Genomic DNA, 23,113 nt, shown 5'->3' with positions numbered 1-23,113 from the left:
ATTTTTGAGTTGATTTAATGTTAAACCGCCTTATTGAAACTCAAGAACAGATATTTTTCTGGTATAGTTCGCTAAGCGACCAGGAGTTCGCTGTAGCGAACCTGTTCGCTGAAGCTCGCCAATGCTCGCCATGAGCAGGTGACTTCCGGGTGAGGTTCGCGTAGGCTCGCTAAGCCTTCGCTCAGCGACTAGTTCGTTGAAGCTCGCCAATGCTCGCCATGAGCAGGTGACTTCCTGGATCGTGGTTCGCCATGTCTCGCTGAGGCTTCGCTTAGCGAAGGCCTCTGTGACAGCAATTGTTGTTGATGTTTCTAAGTGTGATTAGGCACTTGTAACATGGTTTAATGGTATCCTTACATGATTGTTGATACATGTTGATACTGTTAATGCTTATTGTTAATCGTTATATGATTGATAAACGTGTATGCAATAAGTTGTAGCTTAAAGTGAGCAATGTTATGTTTTGGCATTAATTTGCAATGTTAAGTCAATGTGTTAGGATTTGTGTTCCCGCATTCATAAAAGAGTAGCTTCGAGCTAGAGAATATCATATGGTTGATATGTGTATACATACATGCATTCATGATTGTATGTGAACATTGGAAACTTGGGTTCCAATAACGAAAATGGATTATGTGTCCATAATGAAGCCGAGGATCGGATTAGATGAATCCATGAGTCCGGAGTTGCTATCCAACAGGATATAAAACTGTGTTGGCTTATCCAAGGGAGATAAGATGGTTCGGTAAGTTCCGACATATCCAGCATGATATAAAACTATTCTTGGTCCACCGTTGGTGAGACACCTTGGTACCACATGCATTTAGTTATGTCTAGGGATGGCATGACAGTGAATTAATTGGCATTAGATACCTTAGGGTAAATGCGCATATATTTGATAAATGGTATGTGACATTTATTTGGTTGAATTGTGTTGAACTTTATTAATTGATAATTGTTTAGTGCGATGTTTTGACGTGAGTTAGAATATGTATGATGTAGTTCGAAAGTGTAAGACCTTTCTTATACTCGTATGATATGCGGTTATGTTTTCTAACTCTCTGCTTTGTGTTATTTGCTGGACCTTTGGGGGTTCAGATATTCAGGCTGAGGACTGTGCCGACGTTTAGACTGCTGTTTTAGCTGGGTGTTGAAGTACCTTTTGGTGAGGAGACTTAGCATAGATTACTCCTCTTAGTACTAGCTTCTGGCTAGAGTTTGTAAATAGTAAATGCTCTGGTAATGTAACATCGAGTCGGGGATTACGCTTGGATTTCATCGTATATCGGTGTTACCTTTTGATATGCTAGTTCTTGTATAAGTGACATCCTTAGGGATGAATATGGCTTATGTATATATATATGTATATATATGCATGCTTGGTGTGATTGAATCCGCTGTTGCTTTTTATGTTAAACTTCATGACGCTCTGTGTGTGTATGCTTGTGTTTTAATTACCGCGTGGCACTCTGCCTTTACACTTGTTGAAAAGTTTTTAAAATTACGTTTTTAAGGGTAGTATGGGTTAGGGTGTTACAATAGTGGTATCAGAGCAGGTCGGTTCGTGTGAACCAATTAGGACTTTTCTTTTCCCCGTATGAGCATGTGTAGGGAACACTGTTAGTACTTTCTAACGTCTAGTTGTGATTCGTTCAGGAATCATGGCTGCTGCGAGAACGAATGCCCAGATTGCGGAGGCTTTGGCCGCACTCACCAACATAGTGGTTAGAGATCATCAACCTGGAAGAGAGGTAGAGATGAGGTTGGAACGGTTCATGAAGCAGAAACCGCCAACATTTACCGGAGGTTACAACCCGGATGGAGCTCACAAGTGGCTGGAGGAACTTGAAATAATTTTTGAAGCAATGGATTGTTCCGAGGAAGGGAAGACAACCCTTGGGACATATGTGTTGCGTGAGGAAGCGAACGTGTGGTGGAAGAACGCCAAGTTGAGGCTAGGACCCGGTGGTATGGCTATACCATGGGCAATGTTTAAAAGAGAATTTTTGGTTAAGTATTTTCCTGTTGATGTGAAGAACAAGAAAGTGGTGGAATTCATGGAGTTGAAACAGGGAAATATGACGGTAGCTGACTATGCCGTCAAGTTTGAGACTTTGTGTGCGTTTAGTCCGCATTACAACACTTTGGAAGCGGAGAACGACAAGTGCGTGAAGTTTGAAAGTGGTCTACGTCCAGACATTAAACATATGATTGGATTTTCACAGATAAGGGATTTTGCGACCCTTGTGAACAAGAGTAGGATCTGTGATGAAGATGGTAGGGCAAAGGTGAACTACTACAAAGCTGTGAACGACCGAAAAGGGAAAGGACAAGAGCGCGGAAAACCTTATGACAACCGCGGTAAAGGGAATACAAGTGGTGGTAAGAAGCCGGTGAATGGGAATTGTTACAACTGTGGAGAAAGGGGTCATATGTCTTATGATTGCCCGAAAAAGGGAGATAGGTGTAAGAATTGTGGAAAGCTGGGCTACAAGACCGAAGTGTGTAGGACAAAAGTGGTGTGTTTCAATTGTGGTGAAGAAGGCCACAAGAGTCCGACTTGTAAGAAGCCCAAGAAGGTGATGGGCAAGGTGTTTGCTTTGAGTGGAGAGGATGCTAGCCTTGAGGACAATCTCATTAGAGGTACGTGTTTCATCTATGACACTCCTTTAATTGCGATTATAGATACGGGAGCGACGCATTCTTTTATTTCTTTGGATTGTGCGAAGCGTCTTAGTATTCCTTTAACGGATATGACGGGTAGGATGGAAATAGAAACTCCTGCTAATGGTTCAGTAATTACTCGACAAGTATGTCGTAATTGCCCCGTAACCATTTTTGATAGGCACTTTGGTATGGATTTAGTGTGTATTCCACTTAGTGGTATGGATGTGATTTTTGGTATGAATTGGTTAATCTTCAACCGAATTCATATCAACTGTCGTGAGAAGGCCGTTGTTTTTCCGAAGCCGGAGGAGAACTTGCATTTGATGAGCGGGAAGGAAGTATCGGAAGCATTGAAAGAACATGCCGAGATGTTCATGATGTTTGCATCATTGAAACTCGAAGGAGGAGTTAAGATAGAAGAGTTACCGACCGTTTGTGAATTCCCAGATGTGTTTCCGGATGATATATCTGACGTGCCTCCGAAGCGAGAGGTAGAGTTTTCTATCGACCTAGTACCTGGAACTAGTCCGATATCGATGGCGCCGTATCGAATGTCAGCGTCAGAGTTGAATGAGTTGAAGAAACAACTTGAAGAGCTGCTTGAGAAGAGGTTTGTTCGACCGAGTGTTTCGCCATGGGGAGCGCCGGTATTGCTTGTGAAGAAGAAAGATGGAAGCATGAGATTATGTATAGACTATCGTCAGTTGAACAAAGTGACGATCAAGAATAAATATCCACTCCCGAGGATAGATGATTTGATGGATCAACTAGTTGGAGCTTGCGTGTTTAGTAAGATCGATTTGAGATCTGGATACCATCAGATTAGAGTAAAGACGGAAGACATACCTAAGACTGCATTCAGGACGAGGTATGGGCACTACGAGTATTCAGTTATGCCGTTTGGTGTGACCAATGCACCCGGAGTTTTCATGGAGTATATGAACCGAATTTTCCATTCATTTTTGGATAGATTCGTGGTGGTGTTCATCGACGACATTTTGATTTACTCAAAATCCGAGGAAGAGCACGAAGAGCACTTGAGGATTGTTTTGCAAGTCTTGAAGGAGAAGAAGTTGTATGCCAAGTTGTCAAAGTGTGAATTTTGGATGAAAGAAGTGAGTTTCCTAGGGCATATAATTTCAAGTGGAGGAATCACGGTAGATCCTGCGAAGGTTGACGCTGTGTCACAGTGGGGAACGCCGGAATCTGTTTCAGAGATTAGAAGTTTCCTTGGTTTAGCCGGTTATTATAGAAGATTCATCGAAGGTTTTTCGAAGTTGGCTTTACCGTTAACCAAGTTGACGAGGAAAGATCAAGCGTTTGTTTGGGATGGTATTTGTGAGAAGAGTTTCCAAGAGCTCAAGAGAAGATTGACTACTGCACCCGTGTTGATTTTACCTGATGCCAAAGAGTCGTTCGTCATGTATTGCGATGCTTCGAAGTTAGGACTTGGCGGAGTGCTTATGCAAGGGGGTAATGTGGTAGCATATGCTTCAAGGCAACTGAAGGTTCACGAGAGGAACTATCCAACGCATGATTTGGAGTTAGCCGCAGTGGTGTTTGCTTTGAAAGTGTGGAGACACTACTTGTATGGATCGAGGTTTGAAGTTTTCAGTGATCACAAGAGTCTGAAATACTTATTCGACCAGAAGGAGTTGAATATGAGGCAACGAAGATGGCTCGAATTCTTAAAGGACTACGATTTTGATTCGAGTTATCACCCCGGAAAAGCCAATGTGGTGGCCGATGCATTAAGTAGGAAAACTTTGCATATGTCATCATTGATGGTGAGAGAGTTAGAGTTGATTGAAGAATTCCGAGACTTGAGTCTTGTGTGTGAGGTTACTTCTTCAAGTGTGAAGCTTGGAATGTTAAGATTGACGAATCCTTTTCTTGAAGATATTAAAGAACGTCAGAAATCGGATAAGAAATTGATGGAGAAGATGGTACTCATCAGTGAAGGCAAGGAGACCAATATCAAGATTGACGAAAGTGGAGTCATGAGATTTCAAGGAAGAGTTTGTGTACCGGATGTACCCGAATTGAAAAGAATGATCATGGAAGAAGGTCACAGAAGTGGTTTGAGTATTCATCCTGGAGTAACCAAGATGTATCAGGATTTGAGGAAGTTATTTTGGTGGCCAGGAATGAAGAGGCAAATTTATGAATTTGTTTATTCATGTTTAACTTGTCAGAAATCGAAGATCGAACATCAGAAGCCGTTTGGTTTGTTGCAACCAATGTTTATACCCGAATGGAAATGGGATAGCATTGCAATGGATTTTGTAGGAGGTTTACCGAAGACCAAGAAAGGTAACGAGGTGATTTGGGTAGTGGTAGATCGTCTGACGAAGTGTGCTCACTTCATTGCTATCAGGAAAGGTACTTTGGTGCCTAAGTTGGCCGAGATTTATGTGGAGCAGATTGTGAAGCTACATGGTATTCCAACAAGTATTATTTCGGATAGAGATCCGAGATTTACTTCCAGATTTTGGGAAAGCTTGCAAGAAGCTTTAGGAACGAAGTTGAGGTTGAGTTCAGCTTATCACCCTCAGACAGATGGTCAGTCGGAGAGGACGATACAATCCTTAGAGGATTTGTTGAGAGCTTGTGTTTTGGAGCAAAACGTGAATTGGGATTCTTGTTTGCCGTTGGTAGAGTTTACATACAACAACAGTTACCATTCTAGTATCGGAATGGCACCGTTTGAGGCTTTGTATGGGAGAAGGTGTAGGACACCTCTGTGTTGGTATGAAACTGGAGAAGGTGCAATTCTTGGACCAGAGATTGTACAAGAGACAACAGAGAAGATTCGGATGATTCGTGAGAAGATGAAAGCGTCTCAGAGTCGACAGAAGAGTTATCACGATAAGAGGAGGAAGGACATTGAATTCCAAGAAGGGGATCATGTATTCCTACGAGTTACATCGACTACTGGAGTAGGACGTGCGTTGAAGTCAAGGAAGTTGACATCGAGGTTTATTGGACCGTTTGAGATTTTGAAGCGAGTTGGGAAAGTTGCATATAGGATTGCATTACCGCCATCATTGGCGAATTTGCACGATGTTTTCCATGTATCACAGTTGCGCAAGTATGTGTCTGATCCGACACACGTGATTGAATCGGACGATGTTCAAGTGAGGGATGACTTGACCGTCGAGACTGTGCCTTTGAGAATCGAAGGAAGAGAAGTGAAGAGGTTGAGAAACAAAGAGATTGCATCCGTGAAAGTCGTGTGGGGAGGACCGGCTGGTGAGAATGCAACGTGGGAGTTGGAAAGCAAGATGAGAGATTCTTATCCCGATCTGTTTCTAGGTAATTTCGAGGGCGAAATTCTTTTAAGGGGGGTAGGATTGTAACGACCCATTTTTCGTATTCGTATATTCTATTAAATGTTATTTTATTTATTAATTGGCTTTTATTATTTTAGTGAGCGACGAATAATTATTTAGCCGAACGTAAGTTATTAGACGCGAGAACCTTTGTTTTGGGCTTAATGGGCGTGAGAGGCAATGGGCCTAAGCCACTTGGGCTTGGTTCATGACTTTTAGGGAGAGGTATTTAAAGAACCTTGTCATGAGACTTAGCTCATTTCATGACCTTTTGTCTTAGAAGCAAGATAGAGCAAGGGCTAGGGTTTGATCAAGAGAGAAAGCTTGAGCAAGAGAAGGCTTGGATCATCATCTTTGCTTAAGGTAAGAGATTAGAATTCATGATTCTTGAGTGGCAAGGAGAGGGGAGATTGTCTATGTCTCCATTCCCGAACTCTCCCACTCAATTTCTTTTAGACTTTTGGTTAAGCTTTTGTATGTGAGTGTGATGTTCTTCATCATCACTTTGTATGTGTTAATCACTAGCTTGATTTCATGAAAAATATGCATGTGTTTGGATCATGTTGAAAAAGTTTATGAAAGTTGCTTAAAACCCAAGAAATTGCCATGATTTTGATTGTTTGAGGTATTTGGATGTTTGGGAGGGATGATTAATGTTCCTTGATACCATATATGCTTGAAATAGCTGTTTATAAGAATTTATAACATGTTTGAATGAATTTTTGAGTTGATTTAATGTTAAACCGCCTTATTGAAACTCAAGAACAGATATTTTTCTGGTATAGTTCGCTAAGCGACCAGGAGTTCGCTGTAGCGAACCTGTTCGCTGAAGCTCGCCAATGCTCGCCATGAGCAGGTGACTTCCGGGTGAGGTTCGCGTAGGCTCGCTAAGCCTTCGCTCAGCGACTAGTTCGTTGAAGCTCGCCAATGCTCGCCATGAGCAGGTGACTTCCTGGATCGTGGTTCGCCATGTCTCGCTGAGGCTTCGCTTAGCGAAGGCCTCTGTGACAGCAATTGTTGTTGATGTTTCTAAGTGTGATTAGGCACTTGTAACATGGTTTAATGGTATCCTTACATGATTGTTGATACATGTTGATACTGTTAATGCTTATTGTTAATCGTTATATGATTGATAAACGTGTATGCAATAAGTTGTAGCTTAAAGTGAGCAATGTTATGTTTTGGCATTAATTTGCAATGTTAAGTCAATGTGTTAGGATTTGTGTTCCCGCATTCATAAAAGAGTAGCTTCGAGCTAGAGAATATCATATGGTTGATATGTGTATACATACATGCATTCATGATTGTATGTGAACATTGGAAACTTGGGTTCCAATAACGAAAATGGATTATGTGTCCATAATGAAGCCGAGGATCGGATTAGATGAATCCATGAGTCCGGAGTTGCTATCCAACAGAATATAAAACTGTGTTGGCTTATCCAAGGGAGATAAGATGGTTCGGTAAGTTCCGACATATCCAGCATGATATAAAACTGTTCTTGGTCCACCGTTGGTGAGACACCTTGGTACCACATGCATTTAGTTATGTCTAGGGATGGCATGACAGTGAATTAATTGGCATTAGATACCTTAGGGTAAATGCGCATATATTTGATAAATGGTATGTGACATTTATTTGGTTGAATTGTGTTGAACTTTATTAATTGATAATTGTTTAGTGCGATGTTTTGACGTGAGTTAGAATATGTATGATGTAGTTCGAAAGTGTAAGACCTTTCTTATACTCGTATGATATGCGGTTATGTTTTCTAACTCTCTGCTTTGTGTTATTTGCTGGACCTTTGGGGGTTCAGATATTCAGGCTGAGGACTGTGCCGACGTTTAGACTGCTGTTTTAGCTGGGTGTTGAAGTACCTTTTGGTGAGGAGACTTAGCATAGATTACTCCTCTTAGTACTAGCTTCTGGCTAGAGTTTGTAAATAGTAAATGCTCTGGTAATGTAACATCGAGTCGGGGATTACGCTTGGATTTCCTCGTATATCGGTGTTACCTTTTGATATGCTAGTTCTTGTATAAGTGACATCCTTAGGGATGAATATGGCTTATGTATATATATATGTATATATATGCATGCTTGGTGTGATTGAATCCGCTGTTGCTTTTCATGTTAAACTTCATGACGCTCTGTGTGTGTATGCTTGTGTTTTAATTACCGCGTGGCACTCTGCCTTTACACTTGTTGAAAAGTTTTTAAAATTACGTTTTTAAGGGTAGTATGGGTTAGGGTGTTACAGGCGACTCCGGCAGTGGCTATCCCTTCGGGCTTTCCCATGCAGGAAATGATGGCTGCGCTGGTCAATGCAATCAACCGCCAGTCGGACTTATTACTGCAGCAGAACCAGCGATACGAGCAGCAAAATCAAAGGCTCGAGCAGCAAAGCCGTCGCATCGACGCAATTGCTGAATCGAGGGTCACGGCGCAAGCTCGCCCAGCTCGCCGTTCACCCACACCTGTGAGGAGCAGAACCTACTCCAGGTCACGTTCACCACCTCGCCGTAGTGTTGGAACAAAATTGATTTAAAAATGTTTGCCCCTATATATATAAAGGTTTTGATGATAACAAAGTATTAATAAACAATTGGAAGGACTAAAAATTTATTTTAAGTGCGCAGATATAAGCATCATATAAGCTCTGAGTAAAGTTCAGAGGATGTGAATTCAGAAGTTCACAAGCGCTCAGAAGATGTTGAACTTCAGAAGTTACAACATTCAGAGGATGAAGACTTCAGAACTTCCTGTCTGTCTACAAGCTTCATCAACCTCTGAAGATCTCTTTGAAAGCTGTGAAGATTCCCTTCACCAGTCAACTCTTCTACCAATGGAGAAAAGGACCTTTCAAGCCTGATCAGTTCAGCTACCTCTGTTTTGTCTGTCCTAACTTGAGAACGTGGGTCTTCAGTTTTGTTAGCTGAATAAGGAAAGTCCACTCTGCAGCAGTCAAAGTATCTGAAACTCTTTCTTAGTTTTGGATACAACCAAACTGCATCAAGACAGACTGCTTGAAGACAAAAGATTATCAACTCCAACGGTTCTTTTTGCAACGACTCTTTTCTAGTGGTATATATACTAGAAGATTCAGCTACAACATATATATAATTATCAAGATTTGAACGTGCGCTGAACAAACTCTGAACTTTGTGATATACAAGCTCTGAACCTCTGTCAAGTGTTTTTTTGCACTTTAGCCAAATACTCTGTACTATTTGTATTTGCTCTCCTTAGGTTCATCTAAGAGCATTTGTATATTTTTATATACTTTACTATTTACTTGAGGAAACTTAAGCTTGTGTGCTTAAGTGTGAAACTTAAGCTTGTGTGCTTAAGTGTGAAGTTTTAAGCTTGTGTGCTTGAGCATTGTTGAGAAGTCTCTTGCTTGTGTGCTTGAGCAGGTGTAATCTTGTGTGATTATAGTGAACTCCCTTGGAAGTGCAAGGGGACTGGACTACTCTCGTTTTGTGAGAGGAACCAGTATAAATTGCTTGTGTGATCTCTCTCTCTCTATCTTGTTATTATTTGTGTTATTTATCCGCTGCTAACGTAGTTGAGTTAAGAACTTGAAAAAGTTTTAACTTAGCTAAAACACAATTCAACCCCCCCTTCTTGTGTTTTCACACCTTCAATTGGCATCAGAGCACCTGGTCTGTTACTTTCACTTAACAGTGAGACAGTAAAGATCTTGTGAGAACACTATGTCTTGGAGGAGATGATAGTAGTACTAGAACAACCGGTGAAGCCGGTGAGGCCAGTGGAGCTGGTGGTGGTCCTAGAAATGCTTTTGGTTTTGACAACTTGAGTAATGAATCACATGAACATAGTGGCAACAGAAAAGCCCCTATATTCAATGGTGATGCATCATTATTTGAGTGGTGGAAGGAAAGATTGTATAGCAATATTACTGCTATTGATCATGAGTTGTGGGATTTGGTTGAGTTGGGAGTAACTTTTGAAAACTTAAATGAACATGGAAGGTTGTCCATTGAGCATAGAAAGTTACTCACACCAGCTAACTTAAAAACCTACACTAAGCATCATAGAGTAAAGGACATTGTTGTTGGTGCTATTAGACATGAAGATTATGTCAGAATAGAGGACAAGTCTACTGCTAAATCTATCTTTGATTCTATGTGTGCTACCTATGATGGTAATGAAAAGGTTCAAGAGGCTAAAGCTAGTCTTTTGATAAGGCAATATGAACTTTTCACTATGCAACAAGATGAAAACATTGAGACTATGTTTACAAGGTTTCAAATCCTTGTATCTGGTCTTAAAGCTCTTAAGAGAAGTTATTCAACCTATGACCATGTTCAGAAGATTCTGAGAAGTCTTCCTATTGCTTGGAGACCTAAGGTCACTGCAATAGAGGAAGCTCAAAATCTCAAGACTCTGAGTCTTGAAGCTCTGATAAGCAATCTCAGAAGCCATGAGATGGTTCTGGATGCTGACTCAGAAACTAAGAAGAAGTCTAAGTCAGTGGCTTTACAGTCAACTAAGACTACTTCTAAGGCTCTTAAGACTCAGCTTCTTGATATTGAAGAAGAATCTTCTGCTGATGGTCAAGAGGATGAGATGAATGAGGATGAGTTTGCTTTATTCACCAAGTTTCAGCAATGGAACAGATTTAACAAAAGAAATTTCAGAAGTAACAGCTCCAGAAATTTTGTCAGCAAAAAGGATGATCAGAAGAACTGCTTCAACTGTAAGAAGCCAGGACACTTTATTGCTGATTGTCCAGAAATGTCTGCTAAAGACAAAAGCAAAAGATACAGCTCAAAGAAGCAACAATTCAAGAGCAAATTGAAAAAGAGTCTGATGGCTACTTTTGAAGAGCTATCATCTGAGGAAGAAGTTGATGAAGAAGAAGAGGCAAATCTAGCCCTGATGGCTTCAACTGACTCAGATGCAGACTCAGAGGATGAATCAGAATCAGAATCAGATTCTGAAGTAACTGATGAGGTATTTTCTGACTGCTCTAAATCTCAACTTATAACTGCACTTAACAAGGTCATTGAGAAACATCTCAGAGTGTTAAGTAAACAAAAAGTTTTTCAAGAAAAGCTTAACACTCTGACTGAACAAGCAGAACATTTTCAAGGTCTATATCAAGAAACTCTGAATAGAGTAAATGACTTTGAAAAGGGTTGTGCTGTTTGTCACAAACCTATTGATGAGCAGGAAATAGCTCTTCAACAGTTTGTGCATCTCAACCTTGGGAAGAGTAAAGCTGCTAATAGAATTTATAATGTTTTGAGACATAGAGGAGAAGGACTTGGCTATGAATATGGTAGAACATATTCAAAGCTAAAGACCTTTGCCAAAAAGGTTGGAAAATCTTGGGTTTATTATGTTGTTCCACCAAGTGAAGAGGGAAAGAATCCTGGTAGTGTTGAAAATGACAATGATGATCTGAATGATTTAGAAGCTGACAGCTCAGAGGAACCAAGTGCCTCAGGATCTGGAAAGAAAAGTTCAGAAGATAGAAGTTGTTCAGAACCTGAGAACATTAGTTCAGATGTTCTGAAAGCTTCAACATCTGAGACTTCAAATTCTGGATCCAAAGGAACTTCAGTACCTGAAGCTAGTCAATCTAAAAGATCAGAAGTTTTTAAAAGAAAAAATTCAAACTCCAAATTTCAGATGAAGTACAGGACTCAGATTATTTATGATTCTAGAGTCAGTAGATATAATCAATCAGAACTTGGGATTGATGATAAATACAAACCCTGGAATCATAAACAATCCAAATCCTGGAATAATAACAAATTTCAAAAGAAAAGATTTCAAAAAGGTCATTATTCCAAACCAAGATCTTTTTCTAACACTAGACAACATAATAAGCATGTTTGGACTAACAAGCGTGGACCCAGAAGATGGGTACCAAAAGCTGAAATTATGTATCATTCAGATTTACCAACTAGGAAAGGATATGTCCTACCTAAAGTATGGAAACAAGTCCTATGCAAAGGAAGAAGGGCTTATGTCCTTGACCAATGGCTGACAAGTTCTCAAGATAACAATCAGAACTTGATAAATGAAGAGGAAGAATATTGGGATGACCTTATCATTAACTGTGATAAAGAGTTCCACCGTAGTGATTAAAGTTGTTTCTCATACAGCCTGTCACTCAAAGAAGTATCATGAATCATTCATGGTATCTGGATAGTGGGTGTTCAAGGCACATGACTGGTGACAAACAACTATTTTCTAAGCTGACTATGAAAGAAGGAGGTTCTGTTGGTTTTGGAGGAAATCAGAAAGGAAAGATAATAGGTACAGGTACAGTAGGTAATTCCTCCCTATCTATTAATGATGTTTGGTTAGTTGATGGACTTAAGCATAATCTATTGAGCATAAGTCAATTTTGCGACAATGGTTATGTAGTTGTCTTTAATAAGGAATCATGTACTGTATCTAAACAATCTGATAACTCCATTATATTCAAAGGTCTGAGAAAGAATAATGTTTATAAAATTAATCTTTCTGATTTGAATGAACAAAAAGTGATGTGTCTTTTGACCTTGAGTGAAGAAAAATGGATCTGGCATAAGAGGTTAGGCCATGCTAACTGGAGGTTAATCTCTAAGCTTAGTAAGCTTGACCTTGTCAGAGGTTTACCCAAAATCAAATATCACTCAAACACACTTTGTGGTTCATGTCAAAAAGGAAAGATTACAAAATCTTCTTTTAAACCTAAGAACATTGTCTCTACCTCAAGACCATTGGAACTTCTTCACATTGATCTTTTTGGACCAGTTAACACTGCTTCAATCAATGGAAAGAAGTATGGATTAGTAATTGTTGATGATTACAGTAGATGGACTTGGGTAAAATTCCTAAGAACAAAAGATGAAGCTTATGATGAGTTTAGCATCTTCTGCAAACAAATTCAAAATGAAAAAGGCTACACTATTTTAAAAGTTAGAAGTGATCATGGTGGAGAATTTGAAAATGAACCTTTTGAAAACTTTTGTGAAAAATATGGCATTTTGCATGAATTCTCTTCTCCTAGAACTCCTCAACAAAATGGGGTTGTAGAAAGGAAGAATAGAACTCTGCAAGAAATGGCCAGAACCATGATGCATGAAACTAAAGTAGCAAAGTTTTTATGGGCAGAAGCTGTAAACACAGCATGTTATGTTCAAAATAGAATCTATATCAGATCTAAGCTGAACAAAACTGCTTATGAATTGTTCAAAGGAAGAAAACCTGATATTTCTTATTTTCATCAGTTTGGATGTACATGTTATATCTTAAACAATAAAGTCCATCTAAAGAAATTTGATGCTAGAGGTTATAAGGGTATCTTTATAGGATATTCTGAACGCTCAAAAGCATACAGACTGTATATTTCTGAAACACATACTGTGGAAGAAAGTATGCATGTCAAATTTGATGACAAAGAGCCTGACCAAGTGTCAGAGCTTGTGGAAGGTTTGTCTAGATTTCAGGTATCAGAGGATCAATATTCAGATATTCCAAACTACTCAGAACATCCATTCTCTGAAGAACCTCTGAACACAATAGTTCCTACAGACTCTGAACAACCAAGAACTGAAGCATCTGCTGAACCTGATGTTGATGAGTCTGAAGATGATGAGCCCCCAAGAAATACTTTCAAATACAAATCATCACATCCAGAGGAACTGATATTAGGCAACAAGGATAGTCCAAGGAAGACAAGATCTCAACTGAGAAATGAGGAATCATTAGTTGGTCTTATCTCAATGATGGAACCTTCAAAGATTGATGAAGCTCTGAAGGATGATGCTTGGATTGTAGCAATGCAAGAAGAGCTGAATCAATTCCAAAGGAATGATGTATGGACTCTAGTGCCTAAACCTTCACACAAGAACATTATTGGAACAAAATGGGTATTCAGAAACAAGCTGAATGAACAAGGTGAAGTGGTAAGGAACAAGGCTAGATTGGTTGCACAAGGTTATAGTCAACAAGAGGGGATTGACTATACTGAAACCTTTGCACCAGTTGCTAGACTTGAAGCAATCAGGTTACTTCTATCTTATGCTGTTAATCATGGAATAACCTTATATCAGATGGATGTTAAGAGTGCCTTCTTAAATGGTTTCATTTCTGAAGAAGTGTATGTTAAACAACCTCCTGGTTTTGAAGATGTCTCAAACCCAGAACATGTTTTTAAACTAAAGAAATCACTGTATGGTCTGAAACAAGCTCCCAGAGCTTGGTATGATAGACTCAGTAATTTCCTTCTTGAAAAGGGGTTTGAGAAAGGAAAGGTTGATTGCACACTCTTTAGAAAAACAACCAAAGAAGACATTTTAATCATTCAAATTTATGTTGATGATATTATTTTTGGTTCAACTAATGCTGCTTTGTGCAAGAATTTTTCTAAGATAATGCAGGATGAATTTGAAATGAGCATGATGGGAGAGTTGAAGTTCTTTCTTGGAATTCAAATCAATCAGAAGAAGGAAGGAACTTATGTTCATCAATCAAAATACACTAAAGAACTTCTGAAGAAATTCAATCTAGATGACTGCAAGATAATGAATACTCCTATGCATCCAACTACCAACATGGGCAAGTCAGATGATGAAGGAAAGGTAGATCAAAAGGTCTACAGAGGTATGATTGGTTCCTTACTCTATCTGACAGCCTCTAGACCAGATATTTTATTCAGTGTTTGCTTATGTGCAAGATTCCAGTCAGATCCCAGAGAATCTCATCTTACTGCTGTAAAGAGAATCTTCAGGTATCTGAAAGGAACAACTAATCTTGGACTTCTCTATAAGAAATCCAATGATTATGTGCTAAATGGATTCTGTGATGCTGACTATGCTGGAGATAAAATTGAAAGAAAATCCACAAGTGGCAATTGTCAATTTGTTGGTGAAAACCTTATCTCCTGGGCTAGTAAGAGACAAACTACTATAGCTTTGTCTACAGCAGAAGCAGAATATATTTCAGCAGCTAAGTGTTGTACACAACTACTCTGGTTAAAATATCAGTTAGAAGATTATCAGGTAAGCAGCAACAATATTCCTTTATATTGCGATAATACTGCAGCCATTCATTTATCTAAAAATCCTATTCTACACTCTAGAGCCAAACATATTGAAATTAAACACCATTTTATCAGAGATTATGTTCAGAGAGGCATTATAGATATTAAGTTTGTTGATACTGAAAATCAATGGGCTGATATTTTTACTAAAGCTTTATCTGTTGAAAGATTTGATTTTATTAAGAAACATCTGAACATGTTTTCAATCTCTGAATGAAAAATTTTTTTTGGCAATTAAAGTGTAAGAGGTTATGTATATCAGAACTTATGATTCAGAACATCTGAAACACAAGCTCTGAAGTACTTAACTCTGATAGAGAATTTTAAATAACTCAGAGGCTCTGAACTATTTAAGTGGGAAACGTTTAGTATTCACTGCTGAACAGTTGTCCATTAAAATAGCAGTTACCGAGTAAATTTCTGCACGTGGTCTACGTGTGTCAGGTAGTGGGTGGTTAATGATGATTTTTGGTATTCAACTTTCTGTCAATTAGCGTAACGTCCCAAATTTGCTATTTTCGTGTTAACTGTGTGCATTTAAATAAAACTTACACAATACACTTGCACACTATTCACTTTCACAACCTACACTTTCATATTCTCTCTAAACCTCCAACAAACTTTCTTTCTCTCTCGTTAGTTTTCCAAACCTTACCCTAATCTCCAACAATGGCTGGAGCTTCGTCTTCTTCGTCAAAAAGGATTCCACCGTTTATTTTCAAAAATCTTCAGATCGTTGGGAACGAGATGGAGTTTCCAGAATCTGAACTTACTTTTCTCTCAGAGAAGATGGTTGATTTCGATGGTCTACAAGCTAATGGGTTTGAAGTTAAGAAGTACTTTATCACTCAGGGATGGGATAAGTATTTCGACATGCTTAATGGTCCCATTTATCCAGATTTGTTGAAGAAATTCTGGATGAAAGCAAAAGTGTTTGACAAACATGAAGCTAAGAAGGAAGAGCTTGCTGCAATAGAAAGGGATCCTAGTTTGAAAGGAAAAACTAGGAAGGAAATGGGTCTGTTGGAATTCACTGGTATACAAATTAGGTCAAATATCTGTGGGATGAACATGGCATTCTCGCCTATCCATTTCAATGCTCTTCTTGGTCTACCTAACTCTGGGATAGAGTTAGATGCGTTTGAAAAGGATACAAGATACAGAGATGATCTTCTGCATCTCATATGCACAGACTTCTCCTTAAAAGGGAAAGTAAAGGGTTTGACTGATGAATGTAGAGTTCTTTTCAAGATCATCTTAGCAGCTATCAGTCCAAGGGTTGGTGGGACTGATACAATCTCATGGACTCACCGTCATCTACTGTATTTCCTTCTGACTGGAAAGAAGGTTAATCTTGGAGATTACTTTTTTGAAAGGATTTGTGAAGCCATTTTTGCAAGTAAATCTCAGAGGAAAACTACTATAGTTTATCCTAGGTTGTTGTCAGACCTTCTACATCAAGGTCATGTTGTTCAGAACTTAAGGAAATTCCACCCAGAATTGGTTCAGAAGAAGTTTTATCCAGAGATTCTGAACGCTAGTTTTCTGTCCAAGATGCGTTTGATTGCATCTAAGCCTGTTGCTCCCCCACAAGAGTTCTCTGTTAGGCTTGAAGATCGTCTGTATGTTGAAGGCTACCCTGTTATATCTGAAGCTGATGCTGAGCATGTGATTCAGGACTACTTGGAAGTGCTCAGACAAGAAGGTTTTGTTGTTGACAGGAGTATGGTTCCTCATGCTCCTGCAAATCTGTATAATCCTTCTAGGAAGCCAAAGAGAAAGGCTGGAACTCAAGAGGATCTACCCAAGCCAGATCTTTTGGCTCAAAAGAAAGTTAAAGTTGAACAATCTATGGCTGAGCAAAGGACTAAGAGGAAGCATGAAGAAACTGCAAACAAGGCTGCTGAAGGAGCTTCCAAAAAGCCTATTGTTGTTGAGGAAGACAGTTCATCTGAAGAATCTGAGTCTGAAGATGAAACTGAATCTGATGAAGAGACTCTGGCTGCACGTTTGAGGAAAAGACCTGCTCCTATTTCAAAAGATAAAGGTAAGTCTACTAAGTATGTCTTTAATGAAAATGAGATTGGAATAGGTTACACCAAACCTCTCAGAACTATTCTACCAACCTCTGATATTCCAACCTCTGATAACCCCCTATCTGAACTAGAAAAACATCTTAGCCCTGACCCTCTTAACAATCAAACTTTCACCCAGAAGCCTTCATCACCTCCCAAAACTAAATCACCTCAACCTCAACCCCAAAAAGACTCACCTACCATTCCATCATCTGAACCAAAATCATCTATTCCTGTCACTAAACCAACCTCTCCCACAAAACAACCCTCTCCACTTAAATCTCCTGAACCAACCACTGAACGATCCTCTCCTAACCCAACCCCTGAACAAATTGCTCCTGAACCATCTCCTGAACATATTTACCCTGAATCAACTTCTGACATCTCATCATCTGAACCAACCCCTGAACCCCATCCTAATCCAAGTGCTGAACATGCTTCTCCTGAGCGTATTCACACTTGTGCTCCCAAGCCTTCAGCTGCAGAAGTTGTGATTATTGACAACCCTGCTACTGAAACACCTACTCTCTCTACCATTCCCATTCCTTCACCCTCTTCATCTAACCTTTTTAGTAATCTATCCACTCAGTTTCATGAAGATTTGCTTAGATTATCTAAAATAAAGGACAGGTTCTTAGTTTGTCCTTCTGATGTGGACCTAGAAGTATCAAGCATTAAGGCAAGGATTTGCAATGCTTTGGATGTTGCTGCTGCAAAGATTAAGGCCGTTGTTAGTAAGAGGGATCTCGATGGTATAAGCTTCATGAGGAACAGTTTGGCTAGGGCTGAGTTGAAAAGGTTAACGCCGTTCAATCATGAAGAGCATGAGCGTGCTAAGCTTGTCGCTATAGCTGCTGCTGTGAGGCGTCTGTCTGCATTCAATGATTGCTGGGTTGATTCTACTCTTCTGCAACGTCTTGAGGATCAACGGATTGAGAATGAACGTCTAGCTGAAGCTGCTGCAAGGCTTGCTGAAGAACTTCCTGAGATAAACCAAGAGGATGCTACAGATGATGTGCTTGCTTCTCTGAACCAGGATGATGTGCTGATGATTGATTATTCAGAGGAAGGTGAATCCTCTGATAAAGGCAAGGCACCTTTGGCTGAAGAACACGCACCTGTGATTGAAGATCATGCTCCTGTGATGGCTAATCAGTTGCAGATTTTTCAAGAAGCCCTGAGGGAACAGCAAGAAGGTTTAGAACGTCAAAGAGCTGCTCAAGAGACATTGGAAACCAAGGTGGATGGTTTAGTTTCCAATGTGGGATCTCTGAATGACAAATTCGACCAACTCTTAGCCTTTCTTAAGAAACCCTAGGATTCTATGCACATGTTTTATGCTTTCTTTTTATTCTCTGTTTATCCTCTGAACAATTTTCTTTTTAAGCTATATTTTTTTATGTGGTTTGTTTTATGTTTTGTTTGTTTTGCTTGTGCTAATTTTCTTTGATAAATAAGAACATAAGAACACAAGATGCTTTTAAACGAAAATTTTTATTAATGCTTTGACAATGTTGAGTACATTGGTAAAAAGAAAAAAGAAAAAGACAACCTAATCCTACTCAGATGGATAAAACTCAGAAGAAATCTCTGATTTCTCCTCAGCATCATCTGATGAAATTTCAATGGGATCCGGGTTTTGCTCTTGTTCTTCTTCTTCTTGTTCCTCTTCTGGAACATAGCTAGCCAGAAACTCAACATAGTCAGCATCATCTTCATTCTCTTCAGCTTCAGAATCTGATGAGATGATTATTATCTCCGCGTCTTGTGGTATCTTGTTGTCTTCTTTATCTTTTTCATCGTTTTCGCGTTTCTCTTCGTTCTTCTTTCTCTTAAACTCTGCGATGCGTAAACTAAATCTTTTCATTATTCCTAATCTCTCTTGCTTCACTTGTTTCTTCTTGTTTTTACTTGAAGCAGGCATTATAACTCGTTCACCTTTTTATAAACCTTTGAGCGCGTTGGTTTTCGTTTTTTTTTAAATTAATTCACCTTTGTAACAACCACTCTCTTTTCTCTTTGACTGTCTTGGTTATATAACTTTGTTTTACTTTTTGATAATGACAAAAGGGGGAGTAGTTACACGCATTAATTGATAAGTTCCAAAACTGAAACCACGCCTTTTATCTCGCTTTTATCCGTTAAATTAAAAGTTGTTACTTTTAAGTTGTTTTACTTATTTCAATGCGGAGACTAAGTTAGTTGAAACTAAAATAAATTTCATAAGTAAGGATAAGTTAAGAGTGCAATTTTAACTTAGCCTTATGAGACTTAGGGGGAGAGCTTGCAAACCTCTCACTCTGAAGAAAGATATGAAATTTGTTTTATTTCAAACCATCTTAATCTTATACTAAATTAAAATATCATGGATAAAACATAAAGTTCAGACTTTATGAAGTATCAATCTTAGGGGGAGCTTGCAAACCTCATAAACCTAAGAGAAACATGATAAGTTAATTTAACAACAATTGTCAATTAATACTTATGTTTGTCATCATCAAAAAGGGGGAGATTGTTGGAACAAAATTGATTTAAAAATGTTTGCCCCTATATATATAAAGGTTTTGATGATAACAAAGTATTAATAAACAATTGGAAGGACTAAAAATTTATTTTAAGTGCGCAGATATAAGCATCATATAAGCTCTGAGTAAAGTTCAGAGGATGTGAATTCAGAAGTTCACAAGCGCTCAGAAGATGTTGAACTTCAGAAGTTACAACATTCAGAGGATGAAGACTTCAGAACTTCCTGTCTGTCTACAAGCTTCATCAACCTCTGAAGATCTCTTTGAAAGCTGTGAAGATTCCCTTCACCAGTCAACTCTTCTACCAATGGAGAAAAGGACCTTTCAAGCCTGATCAGTTCAGCTACCTCTGTTTTGTCTGTCCTAACTTGAGAACGTGGGTCTTCAGTTTTGTTAGCTGAATAAGGAAAGTCCACTCTGCAGCAGTCAAAGTATCTGAAACTCTTTCTTAGTTTTGGATACAACCAAACTGCATCAAGACAGACTGCTTGAAGACAAAAGATTATCAACTCCAACGGTTCTTTTTGCAACGACTCTTTTCTAGTGGTATATATACTAGAAGATTCAGCTACAACATATATATAATTATCAAGATTTGAACGTGCGCTGAACAAACTCTGAACTTTGTGATATACAAGCTCTGAACCTCTGTCAAGTGTTTTTTTGCACTTTAGCCAAATACTCTGTACTATTTGTATTTGCTCTCCTTAGGTTCATCTAAGAGCATTTGTATATTTTTATATACTTTACTATTTACTTGAGGAAACTTAAGCTTGTGTGCTTAAGTGTGAAACTTAAGCTTGTGTGCTTAAGTGTGAAGTCTTAAGCTTGTGTGCTTGAGCATTGTTGAGAAGTCTCTTGCTTGTGTGCTTGAGCAGGTGTAATCTTGTGTGATTATAGTGAACTCCCTTGGAAGTGCAAGGGGACTGGACTACTCTCGTTTTGTGAGAGGAACCAGTATAAATTGCTTGTGTGATCTCTCTCTCTCTATCTTGTTATTATTTGTGTTATTTATCCGCTGCTAACGTAGTTGAGTTAAGAACTTGAAAAAGTTTTAACTTAGCTAAAACACAATTCAACCCCCCCTTCTTGTGTTTTCACACCTTCACGTAGAAGCGAGAGGAGGTCGAGCCCAAGGAGAAACGAGGCAATATCTCGAAACTCCACCCCACCGAGGAGACATTCCCCTAGAAGGGACAACCCTCCTCGCCGCCAAAGGAACCGATCCCCGGAAGAAAGGGACAGCCACCAAGGCCCCCTCTCCCGAAGGATCCGAGAACTCCCCCTACCGGTCGGACTCGAGAAACCACCGGCAATGGATACCTACGATGGCTCAACAGATCCGGACGAGCACATCGAAAATCTTGAAGCTCTCCTCGAGTACAGAAATGTACGAGGCTCTATCAAGTGTAAGCTCTTTCCCACGACTCTGAGGAAAGGCGCTATGGCTTGGTACAAGAGCTTGGCGCCAGGATCCGTAGACTCCTGGTCGGACCTATGCGCCCGCTTCCGGGCTCACTTCACCTCCTCGAGGCGTCATCCAAAAACTGAAGCAACCCTCGAAGCCATTATTCAAGGCGAAAACGAGCCTCTAAGGTCCTACCTCGAACGGTTCAACAAAGCAGCCGTAGAGGTAAAAGTCGAGGAAAGCATGAAGCTGTATCTCCTCGACAGGGGATTACATCGGGACAACGACTTTGCTAAGGCCGTCGGTATCGAAGAGCCGAAGACGTTGGATGCATTCTTCGAAAAGGCAAAGAAGTACATCGCCTACGAGGAGAAACAGAGGGCCATAGATCTAAGGAGGCCCAAAAGTCAAGAAAAAACCAGGAATCACGAAAAAGATGAAGCTGGAACCTCGCGATGAGGTAACGAAAAGCAAAAGGAGGAAAGGATTAAGGATTCCAAACCTCCTCGAGGAAAGTTCACAACATACACTCCACTAAATGCGTCAATAGATCGCATTTTCGCCGAAGTCTCCGCTGCGGACTTCAAAAAGGCTGGGATCCACTTCCCAAGACAGCAGCCCATGAAGGCAAATACTGATAGGACGAAATTTTGTCGCTATCATAAAAGCCATGGACACGTTACTGAGGACTGTGTCCACTTAAAAGACGCCATCGAGATTCTGATACAAAAGGGCTATGCCCGAAGATACGTTCAGAACGACGAACAAGGACAACAACAACAACGGGAGCCTCAAGAGGTCGCAATGGCCATTGATGTTCCCGAACAGGAAAACAGAGGCATCGTTCCTCAGGCACTTGCCATCTCAGCACCTGAAATTCCACTCCCATCCCCGGGGTCGGACGAGGGAGTGCTCATGAGGCATTTCAACGCCCACCTGAATGGCTCATGGGAAAACTTCCCAAAAGCACTGGTTATAACAGGGGGAGGGCTAAACAAGATCACCCTCGGATCGGTAAAAAGAAAGTTCGAGGAGCTGGAAAACGTTTGCTTAGTGACTCCCATCACCGTCTCCAAACCTGAGGGAGACTCCGACCCGCTGGCCTTCTACAAATCAGAAGTTCCTGGGGGCTCGGCAAACTATCAGATACCACTGTTGGTGAGGGCTCGCATGGCGAACTTCGACGTCCACCGCATCCTCGTAGATCAGGGGAGCTCGTGCGACGTAATGTACTCGGGCTTTTCAAAACTTTACAGCTGTCGGAGAAAAACTTGGTTCCCTATGTAGGACCCGACCTTCAGGGGTTCAACGGGTCGACTACCAAGCCTTGGGGATATGTGGACCTCATCGTCACCTTCGGCGAGGAAAAGGCTATGAAATCCGTGAGGACACAATTCATGGTCGTCGACTGTCCTTCGCTGTACAACTGCATCATCGGCAGAACTACCTTGGCAGAGCTGTTTGCTGTGTCGTCCACCGTTCACTTGAAGCTGAAATACTACACAACGGACGGCCAGGTCGCCACCATCAACGGCGACATAGCTGCTGCGAGAAGATGCTTCGAGGCTGCGGCAAAAAATCTGAGCACCGTGGCAACCCCCAAGAAAACTGAAAAGAAAAATCCGGGGGTAAACACTATTGGAGGTTCCGTCGACATCGATGCTCGACTCACAAAAAAGGAGCATCAGGAAGAGAAGCAAAAGGACCTCACCGAGGCTGAAAAGAAAATCTACCGCCCAATTCCGGACGGAGATTTCAAGCTGGTACCCTTGGGCAAAGACCCCCTCAAAGGGATCAAGATTGGAACTGGGCTCCCCGACTTGGTCAAGAAGCAACTGATCGCCTGCCTTAAGGACAATGCTGAACTGTTCGCCTGGAGCGCTGCAGAGATGCCTGGTATCGACCCTGAGGTCGCTTGTCACCAGTTGACTTTAGATCCTAGGGCTAGTGCCGTTGTTCAGCGGCGTAGGAAGCAGTCTCCCGAAAAAGCGGAGGCTGCTGAAAAAGCTGTAAAAGACCTCCTCGAGGCAAATTTCATTTCG

This window comes from Trifolium pratense, linkage group LG1 (genome assembly GCF_020283565.1).
Source record: "Trifolium pratense cultivar HEN17-A07 linkage group LG1, ARS_RC_1.1, whole genome shotgun sequence".
NCBI classification, from domain to species: Eukaryota; Viridiplantae; Streptophyta; class Magnoliopsida; order Fabales; family Fabaceae; genus Trifolium; species Trifolium pratense.
The sequence above is the reverse complement of the archived record's forward strand: the minus strand, read 5'-3'. Positions refer to the sequence as shown.